At 50.4% G+C, this 13773-nt stretch overlaps 1 pseudogene across 1 annotated transcript; it reads left to right on the forward strand.

The window, feature by feature from the left end:
• Positions 1-11: 11 nt before the first annotated feature.
• LOC111522086 lies at positions 12-11766 on the forward strand (annotated as a pseudogene). Its single transcript, XR_003308712.2, has 8 exons — positions 12-945; positions 2176-2318; positions 2475-2550; positions 2931-3039; positions 3144-3196; positions 3311-3462; positions 8452-8584; positions 11632-11766. The product of XR_003308712.2 is annotated as a sphingomyelin phosphodiesterase 4-like (transcript).
• The last annotated feature ends 2007 nt before the right edge of the window (positions 11767-13773 follow it).

Here is a 13773-nt window from a genome sequence, read left to right on the forward strand (position 1 = left end):
CCCACTAGAGTCAACAGGTCTGGCCCATGGCTCAGGTCTCTATCTCAAGCCCTGTGAAATCCACCCTCATTTGGAGGTAGACAAGGCCTTAGATACCCTTTGGCAGAGCTCTCTTGGTTGAAATTCTAGCCGTTTCTCCTGATCTTAATCTATTTGCACAGATGCCCTTTTTCTCCTTGTAGTCAGGGTGCTTTCCTCACATCCCATGACTAGGTAGATTTCATTAGTCCTTGTCCTGAGTCTTTTCTGGCCTCTCCATTGCCTTCATGATTAGTGTCTACTTGGCTGAAGCCATCTATAATTTTTGTCTGCCCTGTGTTTTAAGATAATTAGTTTAGTAGATTTACTGTCTACTGAATAAAGAACAGCTCATTTAAGAGAGCTTCTGCCATATCCCTAATGTTGTTGGGCGTTCTTATTGATGATCACAATGGTGTCATCATGGTGGTCCATCAGGTTGGGAATTTCCAATTGATGTGTACAAACTCAGTGGTACTCTGTGGTTTGTGAGAGATGCCCTTACACAGTCAAGATCCTCTTCTGGCTCTGGGGCTGGCTCTGGGGCCAGCCCTTGCTTAAGGATTGGCAGAAGTCAGTCCTGTTCTGACCATGTGCAGCCCTCTGAGGGGCACTGGGAAACAAGCCTGACAGTTCCGGGTCCAGAGAGCATCGAACTGTGGCCTCTCCGAGTAGGACTCTTTGGGCCACTGACGCACATGAGAGGCTGGGGAAGCAGGCCAGTGATTATGTGTCTGACTCAACCTATTGCTTGGATTTCTGTTTGACTCAAGCCAGCGTATCACGAAAAGCTGCAGAGTGAATGTCCTCGTGATGTTTTTGCTTCGTTCTGTCTCCTAGGCTAGCCTGAAAGCTGACTCTATAAATAAGCCCGTTGCACAGCAGTGTCAAGACTTGGTTAAAGTCATTGAGGATTTCCCAGCAAAGGTATAGCTCTGCTAATGTCTCCGTTTGGAGCATGTCTTATACATTCCTTGAAGAACTTTATTATAATTCCTAATTTCCCTCCCTGCCCCAACCCGAAGCACTGCCGGGCACAGAGTGCCGGCCCTTATCATAACCATTATGTTATAGACACATTTAAACATGTGAACTTATAGACCAGGGGTTCTCAGCCACAGGTGCTCTGTCCCTCAGGGGACACTTGGCAATGTCAGAGACATTTTTGGTTGTCACATCTGGAGGTAGATGGGGAGTGTGTGCTATGGGCCTCTAGGAAGTAGAGGCCAGGGTTGCTGGAAGCATCCTGCAAAGCACAGGACAGCTCCCTGCAGCAAAGAAGTATCTAGCCCAAAATGTCAGTAGCACCAAGGTTGAGAAACCCTGATGTAAATGCTAAAAATATGTATTTAAATCACACCTGGAATTGTCAAGCCCAGGAAGCTGGCCTAGACAAGGAGTTCATACCAAATGGCAATAGGTCAGTTCGGTTTTAGGGGTCTCACTCTGGGAAGGATGTTGGTTTCCTTTCTGATAGAGCATCCTTCAAGTCAGAAGTTTCCAACACTTTCTAAAGAATCTTTTGGGGTGGTGACTCATGCCTGTAATCTCAACACTTTGGTAGGCCGAGGTGGGAGGATCACTTAAGCCCAGGAGCTCAAAACCAGTCTAGGAACATACTGAGAACCTATCCCTACAAGAAATTTAAAAAGTAGCTGAGTGTGGTGGTGTGTGCCTACTCAGGACACTGAGGTGGGAGGATTGCTCGAGCCCAGGAAGTCAAGGCTGCAGTGAGCCATGATTGCATCACTGCACTCCAGCCAGGGCAACAGAGTGAGACCTTGTCTCAAAACATATGTATTTTGTTTATTTATTTTATTTTATTTTTAATTTTTTCATTGTTTCTGTTTATTTATTTTTTCTTAATTTAGTCTTGTATCACACACCAAAAATGTGTTTTGATCGGAGGCCAACTTACTTACCTGGCCCAAGTCTAAAGCGACCTGCTTGGTATGCCATGTACCCCACTGGAAGAACCCAAAGCTGCTCTTGTTGGCACCATGGCACCAGGATTCCTTTGGGTGCAGGACTGATCCCATAGGTCTCAGCCAGGGAGTGGCCTCCTCAGAGGTAGCTAGGCAGCAGGTAGCGCAGGACTAGAGCTGGGGCAGGAGTGGGTGCCGGTCCTGCCTGCGGCCTCACCACACATTGTTTCAGGAGCTGCACACCATCTTCCCATGGCTGGTAGAGAGCATTTTTGGCAGCCTAGATGGTGTCCTCATTGGCTGGAACCTCCGCTGCTTACAAGGGCATGTGAATCCTGTGGAGTACAGCATCGTGATGGAATTTCTTGACCCTGGGTAGGTAGATTGGTCACCGGAGAGAGGCTGGGTGATTCCTCATGGTGATTCTGCCTTTAAACCGCTCTCTGAATTTCTTACGATTGAGAAGCAATCAAAGCAGGATAATTTGCAGTTCATTTGCTTTTTTATGTGTTTGTTCAAGTTCATGTTCAGTGGCCCAATGATGAAGTTGGTTTATAAGCTTCAAGCTGAAGACTATAGGTTTGACTTTCCTGTCTCCTACCTGCCTGCAAGTAAACCACAGTGGCGAGAGTGGTGCTCGGGGCAGTGGGCCTTGCACAGCCCTGTGGTGATGGGCAATCTCCTCCAGTCCTCTGAGGGCAAATTGAGGAGTGATTTGTTCCTGGGGTATGAGAGGCAAAGGAAATGGGTATTGCATGGCTGCTACCCTTGCTGTGTGTAGCTTTTTATGAGATGGTAGGAGAAGTTCTAAGCAAAGACTCTTGTTCAGGCACTGCTGAGAGGCAGGGCACTGTCCCCACAGATGGGTTCTGTGTGTGGGTCTCTTACCCAGCGGCCTTCCCCAAGTGCTGCTGTGCATGTGGGGCACTGCGTATCGGGCACTGTGTACCAGCACCTGCCCACAGGCCTCACTGCCTCTCTCTGCAGGGTCCTGTGAAGGCGTCCATCCAGGAGCGCATCCTCCCTGACAGTCCCCTGTACCACAACAAGGTCCGCTTCACCCCTACTGGGGGCCTTGGCCTGAACCTGGCCCTGAGTATCCTTTGGTGGCCCTGAGGTAGGGAGGCTGTGGGTGGCCCAGCACTCGACACTGGGGGTTGCTCATCAACCCTGCTTGTTTGCCCCTGACGCTGCCCTCAGATCCGTTCGAGTATTACATATTCTTCTTTGCCGTGAGCCTCATCACTCAAAAGGTAGGGAAGGGATGCTTTTAGCTGGGAGAGGTGGGACCATGGCCCAGGGCTTCCCTGCACTTGTTGGCCAGGCAGCGTCCGGAGCCCATGCTAACGACTAGCTTGGTTTTCCAGCCACTCCCTGTGTCCCTCCACGTCCGTACTTCAGACTGTGCCTATTTCATCCTGGTGGACAGGTACCTGTCGTGGTTCCTGCCCACCGAAGGCAGTGTGCCCCCGCCACTCTCCTCCAGTCCAGGGGGAACCAGCCCCTCACCACCTCCCAGGTAAGGCTGCCCTTTGTTAAGACGTGGCTCTTCCATAAGGGAGTGGCCTGGTCAGTTGCATCGCCCACGGGGACAGTGTTGTCACCCTTTGTCCGGGGTTCCCCCATTTTTCTCATGCCTCTTTCCCCACCCCTAGCTGTCTTAGCACAGGTTGGAGGGTGGGGGTGTGGAGGGCAATCTGTCCTTAGTTTTCAGTGTCTTTGGCCATCACTGAAGCTATCAGGTCCCTGGAGGCCTCCCTGGCCTTCATGGGAATGTGTTGTGTTGTGCGTGGAGCAGCCCTCCCCACAGGCAGTATCTGAGCCAGTGAGCAGGGTGGAAAGGTTGTCCTATGAGCAAAAACAAAATGGAAATCTCTGGGCCCCAGGAGCAGGTCTTGAAGGGGAGGCCCTGGGCCAAAGAGCCTGTTGTGCCAGTCCAGACAGGCTGAGCCTGATGCCTGCCTGCACAGGTAGGGAGTGTAAACCGGGGCTCTCATGCCTGGCTGTCCTGGGTCCTCAGTGGGCCCTAACGCAGGGCCTCTTGACCGACTTCCCAGGAGACCCTCTTGCCCCGGCAGCAGCTGCCTATGCACCTCTGACCCTCCTTAATCTCACTGGCCCATCGCCTTCCCTGGGAAGCTGCATGCAGGCCCCTTCCTGCAGATGCTGGCCCACCCCAGATCTGCTGGCATATGCAAGGCAGGCCAGGCCTTTGCCTACAATTCACACATGTGGACAGATTCCCCAGAGGGTGGAGGGGAGAAAGGGAGCAGCAGGGAGGAGACGCTGCCCAGTTGGCGGCAGTGATCAGTGACCCTGAAATGTTGCTGATCCTGTGGAGGACTTGGAGGCGAGGCAGATTCACACCCTCTCAGATGCACAGTCCAGCTGCCAAGCGGTTTTTGATGCCTTGTTTTAACTTATTGGGTTTTTCAATTTAATTTTTTCCTTTAGAAATTATATATGTAGGCTGGGAGCGGTGGCTCACACCCGTAATCCCAGCACTTTGGGAGGCTGAGGCGGAGGGATTACCTGAGGTCAGGAATTCGAGACCACCCTGGCCAATACGGTGAAACCTCATCTCTACTAAAAGTACAAAAATTAGCTGGGCGTGGTGGCAGGTGTCTGTAATCCTAGCTACTCAGGAGGCTGAGGCGGGAGAATCACTGGAACCCAGGAGACGAAGGTTATGGTGAGCCGAGATCGCGCCACTGCACAAAAAAAAAAAAAAAAAGAAGTATATGTATGGTTTGGGTTTTTTTTCTTTGGAGACGGAGTCTCGCTCTGTTGTCCATGTTGGAGTGGTGCAGTGGCATGATCTCGGCTCACTGCAACCTCCGCCTCCTGGGTTCAAGTGATTCTCCCACCTCAGCCTTGCTAGTAGCTGGGATTACAGGCACAGGTCAGCATGCCAGGTTATTTTTTGTATTTTTTTTTTTGTAGAAATGGGGTTTCACCATGTTAGCCAGGCTGGCCTCAAACTCCTGACCTCAGGCAGTCCGTCTGCCTCGGCCTCAGACAAAGTGCTGGGATTACAGGTGTGAGCTACTGTGCCCAGCCTTTTTTTTTAAATTAAATTTAATTTTTTTGAGACAGTGTCTGGCTTGGTTGCCCAAGCTGGAGTGCAGTGTTGTGATCACAGCTCACTGCAACGTTGACCTCCTGAGCTCAAGTGAGTCTCCCACTTCAACCTGCCAAGTAGCTGGTAGTGTAAGCGTGCACCCCCACACCCAGCTTTTATTTTATTTTTTTGTAAGATGGGTCTTGCTATGTTGCCCAGGCTGCTCTAGAACTCCTGGGCTCAGGCCATCCTCCTGCCTCAGCCTTCCAAAGTTCAGGAATTACAAGCGTGAACCACCACACTGGTCCATTGTGGGCTTCTTTTGTTTTTTGTTTTTTTTTGACAGGGTCTTGCTCTTGTTGCCCAGGCTAGAGTGCAGTGGCGCTGTCTTAGCTTCAAGTGATTCTCCTGGCTCAGCCTCCCAAGTAGCTGGGACTACAGGTGCCTGTCGCCACATCCAGCTAATTTTTGTATCTTTAGTAGAGACAGGGTTTCACCATGTTGACCAGGCTGGTCTTGAACTCCTGACCACAAGTGATCTGCCCGCTTTTACCCCCTAAAGTGCTGGGATTACAGGTGTGAGCCACCACTCCTGGCCTAGCCATTATGTATTTTTAAAGACGGTCTTACTCTGTCACACAGGCTGGAGTACAGTGTCACAGTCATCACTTGGTGGCACAATCATCACTCAAGCCAGCCTGTCACCTCAGTGACTACAGGCATGCATCACCACAGCCAGCTAAGTAAAAAAAATTTATTTTTTTTTCTTGCAGAGATATGAGGATGCCTTGCTGTGTTGCACAGGCTGGTCTTGAACTCCTGGCTTCAGCAGTCTTCCTGCCTGAGCTTCCCAAGTAGCTGGAATTACAGGTGCAAGCCACTACACCTAAGTTTTTATTTTGGAATAACTTCAGACTTATAGAAAAGTTTCCATGCATGATAAAAATAACTTGCAGGCCGAGCACGGTGGCTCACGCCTGTAATCCCAACACTTTGGGAGGCCAACCTGGGAGGATCGCTTGGGACAAGGAATTCGAGACCAGCATGGGCAACGTTGGAAGGCCTCATTTCTACAAAAAATAAAATTAGCCAAGTGTGGTGATGTGCAGCTATGGTCCCAGCTACTCAGAAGACTGAGGTGGGAGGATCACTTGTGCCCAGGAGCAATGAGCTGTGAGCTGTGAGTTGTGAGTGTGCCACTGCACTCTAGCCTGGGGTAACAGAACAAGATCCTGTCTCGGAAAAAAAGAGAAACTTTCATAGACCCTTCACCCGGATTTCCAAATTGTTAACACTGTGCTGCATCTGTTGTTTTCGACCTCTATTGTATGTGTTTTTTTCTCTAAGCCATTATGAGTAAGCTAAAGGATATGACACCCCTTGACCTCTTAATATTTCAGTGTATTTCCTAAAAGCAAATGCATTATCCTATATAGTCACAGTGCCTATAATCACACCAGAGAGTTAGTATTGGCACCAGGCCACACACTATGTGCAGTGATGTTTCACAGGCTCACCCACTGTATGCAGTGATATTTCTAGTCCCCTTCAGTCAGGAATGGTCCCTTGCCTTTCTGTCTTTCCTGACCTTGACCCCTCCAGAGCATGCGGCCACCCCTTAGGCTGTCTGGTATTTGCTGGTGACTAGGCCTAGCACAGGCTTTGTTGGCAGGAGCACCTTAGTGGGACACCTGGTCCTTGCCAAGTGCCCTTTATCAGTGGGTGAAAAAGGTGTCGGTCAGGTTTTTCCACTGTAAAACAATTACTTTGTGCCCAGATTAAATAGTAATGAGGCTGAGCACCGTGGCTCATACCTGTAATCCCAGCACTTTGAGAGGCTGAGGTGGGCGGATCACTGGAGTTCAGGAGTGTGAAATCAGCCCAGGCAATGTAGCAAAATCCCATTTCTACCAAAAATTTAGAAAGTAGCCAGGCGTGGTGGCATGCGCTTGTAATCTCAGCTACTTGAGAGACTGAGGTGGGAGGATTGCTTGCACCCAGGAGGCGGAGGTGGCAGTGAGCCAAGATCATGCCCCTATACTCCAACTTGGGCTACAGAGTGAGATCATATCTCAAAAACAAACAAACAAAAAAACATCAGTAGTGAGAGCCTGGGCAACATAGCACAAAACTTTTAGCCAGCCGGACACAGTGGCTCACGCCTATAATCCCCAGCACTTTGGGAGGCTGAGGTGGGCAGATCACCTGAGGTCAGGAGTTTGAGACCAACCTGGCCAATATGGTGAAACCACATCTCTACTAAAAATATAAAAATTGGCTAGCCATGGTGGCACATGCCTGCAGTCCCAGCTACTCGGGAGGCTGAGGCAGGTGAATCGCTTGAATCCAGGAGGTGGAGGCTGCAGTAAGCTGAGATCGTGCCATTGCACTCCAGCCAGGCATGGTAGTGTTGGTCCCAGCTATTTGGGAGGCCTAAGTCTAGGAGGTTGAGGTTGCAGTGAGCTGTGATTGCATCATTGCACTCCAGCCTGGGCAACAGGATAAGATCCTGCCTCAAAAAAAAAAAAAAAAAAAAAAAAAAATTGATAACGATTTACCAGAAAGATGTATGGAGACTATGTAATTATCACTAGTATTAACATCCACTTTTGATTCTCCCCTTTTTTCAAATTGATTTTATCTGCAGACAGGGTCTTATTCTCTTACCCCGGGCTGGAGTGCAGTGGTACGATCTCTGCTCACAGCAGCCTCAACCTCCTGGGCTCAAGTGATCCTCCCGTCTCAACCCCCCAAGTGTCTGGGACTACAGGCAGGCATACCACTCCTGGCTAATTTTTGTGTTTTTTTGTGGAGACAGGGTTTTGCCATGTTGCCCAGGCTGGAAATTTCTTAATTTTTTAGAAACAGGGTCTTGCTCTGTCACCCCAGGCTGGCGTGAAGTTGGCCTGATCATTTGTCACTATAGCCTCAACTTGTGGGCCCAGGCCATTCTTCCTCCTCAGCCTTCTAAGTAGCTAGGACTACAGGCACATGCCACCAGGCCCAGCTGTTTTATGTTTCAATGTTTTTGTGGAGATGGATTCTCACTTTGTTGCCCAGCCTGATCTCAAATGCCTGGCCTCAAGAAATCCTCCTGCGTTGGTCTCCCAAGGTGCTGGGATTACAGGTGTGAGCCCCCATGCCCAACCTCACTGTTGAGGTTGACCAAATTAGCTATTAATAGGGCGGTTACCAAATGGTGGTTCTCTAAACTTCATCCCTCCTTCATTGGTGAGTCAGTAGTCACTTTGTGGTAAGGAGGACTTCTCTCTGTGCTATTGATTTATTCAGGTATATCAGTGTGGATCGGGGGCTGGGGGGAGGTGTGCATTGTGCTATTGAGCAACTTGTAATCTGTCCCTGCTCTCGTTGATTTTGAGATCCACATTGCCCCTGGCTAGGCCAGCAGGAGCCTGTAACTTAGGCCTGTTTCTGTGTCTCCCTCAGGACACCAGCCATGCCCTTTGCTTCCTATGGCCTCCACCACACTAGCCTCCTGAAGCGACACATCTCTCATCAGACGTCTGTGAATGCAGACCCCGCCTCCCATGAGATCTGGAGGCCAGAAACTCTGCTCCAGGTGAGAGTCGAGCTGGTCAAAAGAAACTGTTCAGCCAGCCAGGCGCAGTGGCTCACGCCTATAATCCCTAGCACTTTGGGAGGCCGAGGTGGGCAGATGATCTGAGGTCAGGAGTTTGAGACCAACCTGGCCAACATGGTGAAACCACATCTCTACTAAAAATACAAAAATTGGCCAGCCATGGTGGCACATGCCTGTAGTCTCAACTACTTGGGAGGCTGAGGCAGGAGAATCGCTTGAACCCAGGAGGTGGAGACTATAGTAAGCTGAGATCGTGCCATTGCACTCCAGCCTGGGTGACCGAACTAGACTCCATCTCAAAAAAAAAAAAGAAAAAGAAAAAAGAAACTGTTTAGCCACCTTCTACTATGTGGGACAGAGTCCCAGAGATGGCCCCTCAGCCTGGGGCTGATTTTAAATTGTTGGTATTTTCCTGCTATGACTATTTAGAAAACATGAAAATAAATCTACCCACCCTTCTAACTTATATGTCATTGATGGTGTTTTTCATCCCAGGATCCCCTGTCCATGGAAGTTGTTTTGTTTTGCCTGTGGTGCTATAGTTGTTGCAGAGTGTTTTGGTTTCCATCTCCCGTGTTGTTGGAGATGTTTCCTGTGATTACCATTATGTGGATATTAAGCCCTGCCCCAGTAGCATTTTTATGACACTGAATGGTGAGGGGTCTGTGCAGCCTTCCCAGGCCTTCCATTGATTTAGGGGATCCAAGTAGTAGGTGACAGATTTCCTTGTCTGCCCAAGCCTGTCAGGATGGTGTGGGCTGGCTCACTCACTGAGTGCTGGCCAACTCCTAGGTCCTGGCTGTGTCTTCTAGGCACATATCAGAGAGCTTCAGCAGGTGCTGCTTCTGACGCTGGATCCTGGGGCTGACTTGGTAGCCACAGCCTTGCTGTTGACAGCCTGGCATGTAGATAAGATAGGATTCTATCTTCCACCTTGTATATAACTCCTAGTATTTGGAGTGCTGCACTTTTTGAAGCCTCCACACCATTTCACAGCATCCTCGCAGAGTGGAATGGTGAGAACCGTTGCCCTGTTCACAGAGGGGACCGTGATGCCCAGATGACTCTTGGCTGTGTGGATTGTGGGCTGTGCTGGCCATGAAGAAGGCAGGAGATCGTGACACAGGGCTTATAGGGCAGAACTGGAAGGTACTGCTGTTTCCTGGACCAAAGCTTTTTTTTTTTTGAGATGGAGGTCTCCCTCTGTTGTCCAGGCTGGAGTGTGGTGGCACAATCTTGGCTCAGTGCAACCGCCACCTCTCAGGTTCAAGTGATTCTCCTGCCTTAGCCTCCCAAATAGCTAGGATTCCAGGTGCCCGCTGCCACGCTCAGCTAATTTTTGCATTTTTAGTAGAGATGGGGTTTCACCATGTCTTGAACTCCTGACCACAAGTGATCCATTTGCCTCAGCCTCCCAAAGTCTTGGGATTATAGGCGTGAGCCACCGTGCCCAGCCCTTTTCTTTTTTTAATTAAGAAAAAATGTTAATTATAAGATACACATAACAAAATTTATTGTCTTAACCATTTCCAAGTGTACAGTGAGTAGTGTTAAATATATTCATGTTGTTGTGCATCCGATCTCCAGAATGCTTTTCTTCTTGCAAAACTGAAACTGAACCGGCCCGGGCACAGGGGCCTCACACCTCTAATCTTAGCATTTTGGGAGGCCAAGCAGGGAAGGATTGCTCAAGGCCAGGAGTTCAAGACCAGCCTGGCCAACATAGTGAGACCCTGTCTCTTTTAATGAAAAACGAAGAAATCAAACCATTAAACAATTCCCCACCCAGCACCTGGCAACCACTATTCTGCTTTCTGTTTCTATGGATTTGACTCCTAGATCTCATACGCAGAGTATTTGTAGCATATAGTACTTATTTGTGTGTGACGAGCATGCTTCACTTAGGATAATGGACTAAAGATTAATCCATGTTATAGCATGTATCAGAATTTCCTTGCTTTTTAAGACTGAATAGTGTTCCATTGTGTGGATGTACCACATTGTGTTTATTTATTCATCTCTCAGTAGACGCTTGAGTGGCTTCTTTTCTTTTTTTTTGGAGACCAAGTTTTGCTCTTGTTGCTCAGGCTGGAGTGCAGTGGCGTGATTTTGGCTTACCGCAACCTCTGCTTCCCAGGTTCAAGCGATTCTCCTGCCTCAGCCTCCCAAGTAGTTGAGCTGGAATTACAGGCATGCGCCACCACGCCCAGCTAATTTTTTATTTTTAGTAGAGACGAGGTTTCTCCATCTCCTTGGGTCAGGCTGGTCTTGAACTGCTGACCTCAGGTGATCCACCTGCCTTGGCCTCCAAAAGTGTTGGGATTACAGGTGTGAGCCACTGTGCCCAGCCCTTTTTATTTTGTTTTTAACAGGTTCTAACTTTGTTGCCAGGCTAGAGTGCAGTGGTGCAATCTTGGCTCACTGCAGCCTCAAACTCCTGGGTTCAAGCAATCCTCCCACCTCAGACTCCCAAGTAGCTGGGACTATAGGTGTGATGCCCCAACACACCCAGCTGATTTTTGTATTTTTTGTAGAGACAGATTTTCACTATGTTGGCCAGGCTGGTCTTGAACTCCTGGCCTCAGGTAATCCACCCACCTCGGCCTCTCAAAGTGCTGGGATGACAAGGCTGAGCCACTGTGCCTGTTGATTGCCTTTTTACTCTTATCAATAGTATCTTTTCATGCTCAAGAGTGCTGATTTTGATGAAGTCCAACTGTCTATATTTTTCCTTTTGTTGCCTGTGCTTTGGGCGTCATACCTAATTAACCATTGCCAAATCTAGTGTTATGAAGTTTTCTCCCATGTTTTCTTCTGAGAGTTTATGGTTTTAGTTCTTGTCCTCAGGTTGCTTACCCATTTTGAGTTACATTTTGGCAATGGTGTGAAGGAAGGGCCCAGCTTCACGGTGCTGCATGTGGATATTCTGTGTTCCCAGCTCTGCTTGTTGGAAACACTGTCCTTTCCCCACTGAATGGTCTGGCACCATTGTTGAGAATGGTTGACTAGCTAATGCTTTTTTGCAGGTTTTTGTTGAAATGTGGCTTCATCACTATTCCTTGGAGATGTATCAAAAAATGCAGTCCCCTCACGCCAAGGTATGTTTCCACAGTTTTTCTTCCCACTTTCTGCTTCTGACCCTGCTCAACCTGCTGCTGCTTATCCTGCCTCTGAGTGAGTTTTCACAGACTGAATGGTGGGAAGCAGAAACCCACCACCCACTTATCACTCAGAAGCCAAATAAGAAGTGGGCATCGTTCTCCAGTTCCTGGTGGCGGGCAGGGGGTGTTGCACCCTGACGTGTAGACACTTGAGGACTGGAGGTCTGGCCTCTCCAGGGCCCACCCTGTGCAGCTTCCTGAGCCCCCTCTCTGGCAGCAGGAACAGATGAGGTTGTGGTGCTCTTGCTCTGAGGGCGGGGGAGCTTCGATGCCTCTGGGAGCCATGTTCTCATCTGTCTCCTCAACCGTCAGCAGTGCCTTTGTGCTTTCCCATGAAGGGGTGGCTTGGAGTCTCCTTTGCCTGCTCCCCCTACTCCCCCACCTCCTCCAGAGCATGAGCAAGCAGCCCTTCTCTTGGTGGGTGGCACCTGGTGCCCCCCTGCATGCAGCCTGCTTGCCTCCTCTCCCTCCCTCTCTCCTCTTCCCGCTCTCTCTCGGGGCAACACGCTGCTTGCAGATGCCTGGAGGTGGCAGAGGCCCTGGGTCGCTCTTGCTGTTGCTGTTCCTGGAGCTAGCACCGCCCCCGGACTGGTCAGAGTGAGAAAGCAGCTAGGTGAACCTTAGATCTCCAGTCAGTCACCTCCATGGAGCAGCTTGACTCATGCCTGTCTGGGCCCTTGCCTGAGGTGGCATCAGCCACGCAGTCTGGTGCCCATGGCGTCTGTGCATCAGTATGCTTGGGAAACTTCGGCTTTGTCACTGACAGATTTATTGAGGGCTTTCTCCTGAATGTGGGTGATGGAGTTAAACTTCAGAGGAGCATCCTGTCACTTTTCCTCGGGTTCTGGCAAAGAGCTGTGGGTCTGCTTCTGCCACAGTCTCTACAGCCAGTTCCAGGGCCCCATGCTTTGCCATGTGAAGGCTCTCTCAGAGCATAGGGTCCCCCAAATCCTCACCCTCAGAATCACATGGGTGGAGAATGGGGAAAAGCTGAGGACCCCATCTTGGGCCTCCTGAGTCACAAAAAGCCTGCATTCCCCTTCCTGCTTCCAGAGCAGACTTGCTGCATGTTCATGGCTGGTGCCTGGGGGCCTGGTTATTCCCCAGGCCTGCTCCTCCCGTGGGGCTCTGGGTCCCTCACTCAGCACTAGTGCATGTGGCGTGGCGTGGCCTGGCAGGGGCAGAGGCCACCACACTGCATTGTGTTCCTGTTGCTCCTTCTGCCTTCTGAGGGAGTGGAAGCACACCTACGTTCAAGAGTCAGCCAGAAAGACTCTTTTGGGCTGTCACCTGTGAGGATTCTGTGTCCTCACAGGCCAGAGGAAGGGCAGGGGGCTGTCCCTGTGGAGGGCAGGAGGTGCGGTTCCCTTCCTCCCCACATTCGCTTCCTCTTGGCCAGACCTTGGGGTGGGTGGGCCCTGCTCAGAATACCTTGCAGTGGCCGGACCAAGTATGCAGGGATGCTCTACTCTTCGCCTCCTCCAGTTCAGGCAAAACACAAAACGCAAGAAAACTTGGTGGGTGGGAGCCAGAGAAAGGCAGCTGTGGAGGTCTGTGTCCCCCAAGGTTTCTTGCCGCTTGCCCAGGCCTGTGCTACACGTACTGCTGTGCAGAAATCCCTGCCTTTCCCCACTAGCCCTTATTTTCAGATGCAGGAAGTGAGGCTCCTGGGGTCATCCCCCTTACCCTGATTGAGTCCAGGATGTGTGCTTGCTCCCCAGTGGCCCTGTGGGCAGTAAGGATGGCTGTGGCGCTGCAGGCCACTGTGTTCCTGCAGGCAAGGGCAGAGCCACACTGGGGAACTGTGTGTCTGATTCCTCCCTGAGCCCCAGGTCTGGCACAGGGGAAGGCTGTGGAGGGCAACACCTCCCTGCCCTGCTCCTTCGCTCACTGCTCTGCGTGTCATGGCGACTGGCGAGTGTTCTGATCTCTCCTTTGTGGAGCCCAGTGGGTGCGCTGCTTGGGCAGGAGGCATGCTGCTGGCGAGGCAGGATGTGCACCAGGCTG

The sequence above is a fragment of the Piliocolobus tephrosceles genome, unplaced genomic scaffold, assembly GCF_002776525.5.
Source record: "Piliocolobus tephrosceles isolate RC106 unplaced genomic scaffold, ASM277652v3 unscaffolded_41059, whole genome shotgun sequence".
In the NCBI taxonomy this organism is placed as follows: Eukaryota; Metazoa; Chordata; class Mammalia; order Primates; family Cercopithecidae; genus Piliocolobus; species Piliocolobus tephrosceles.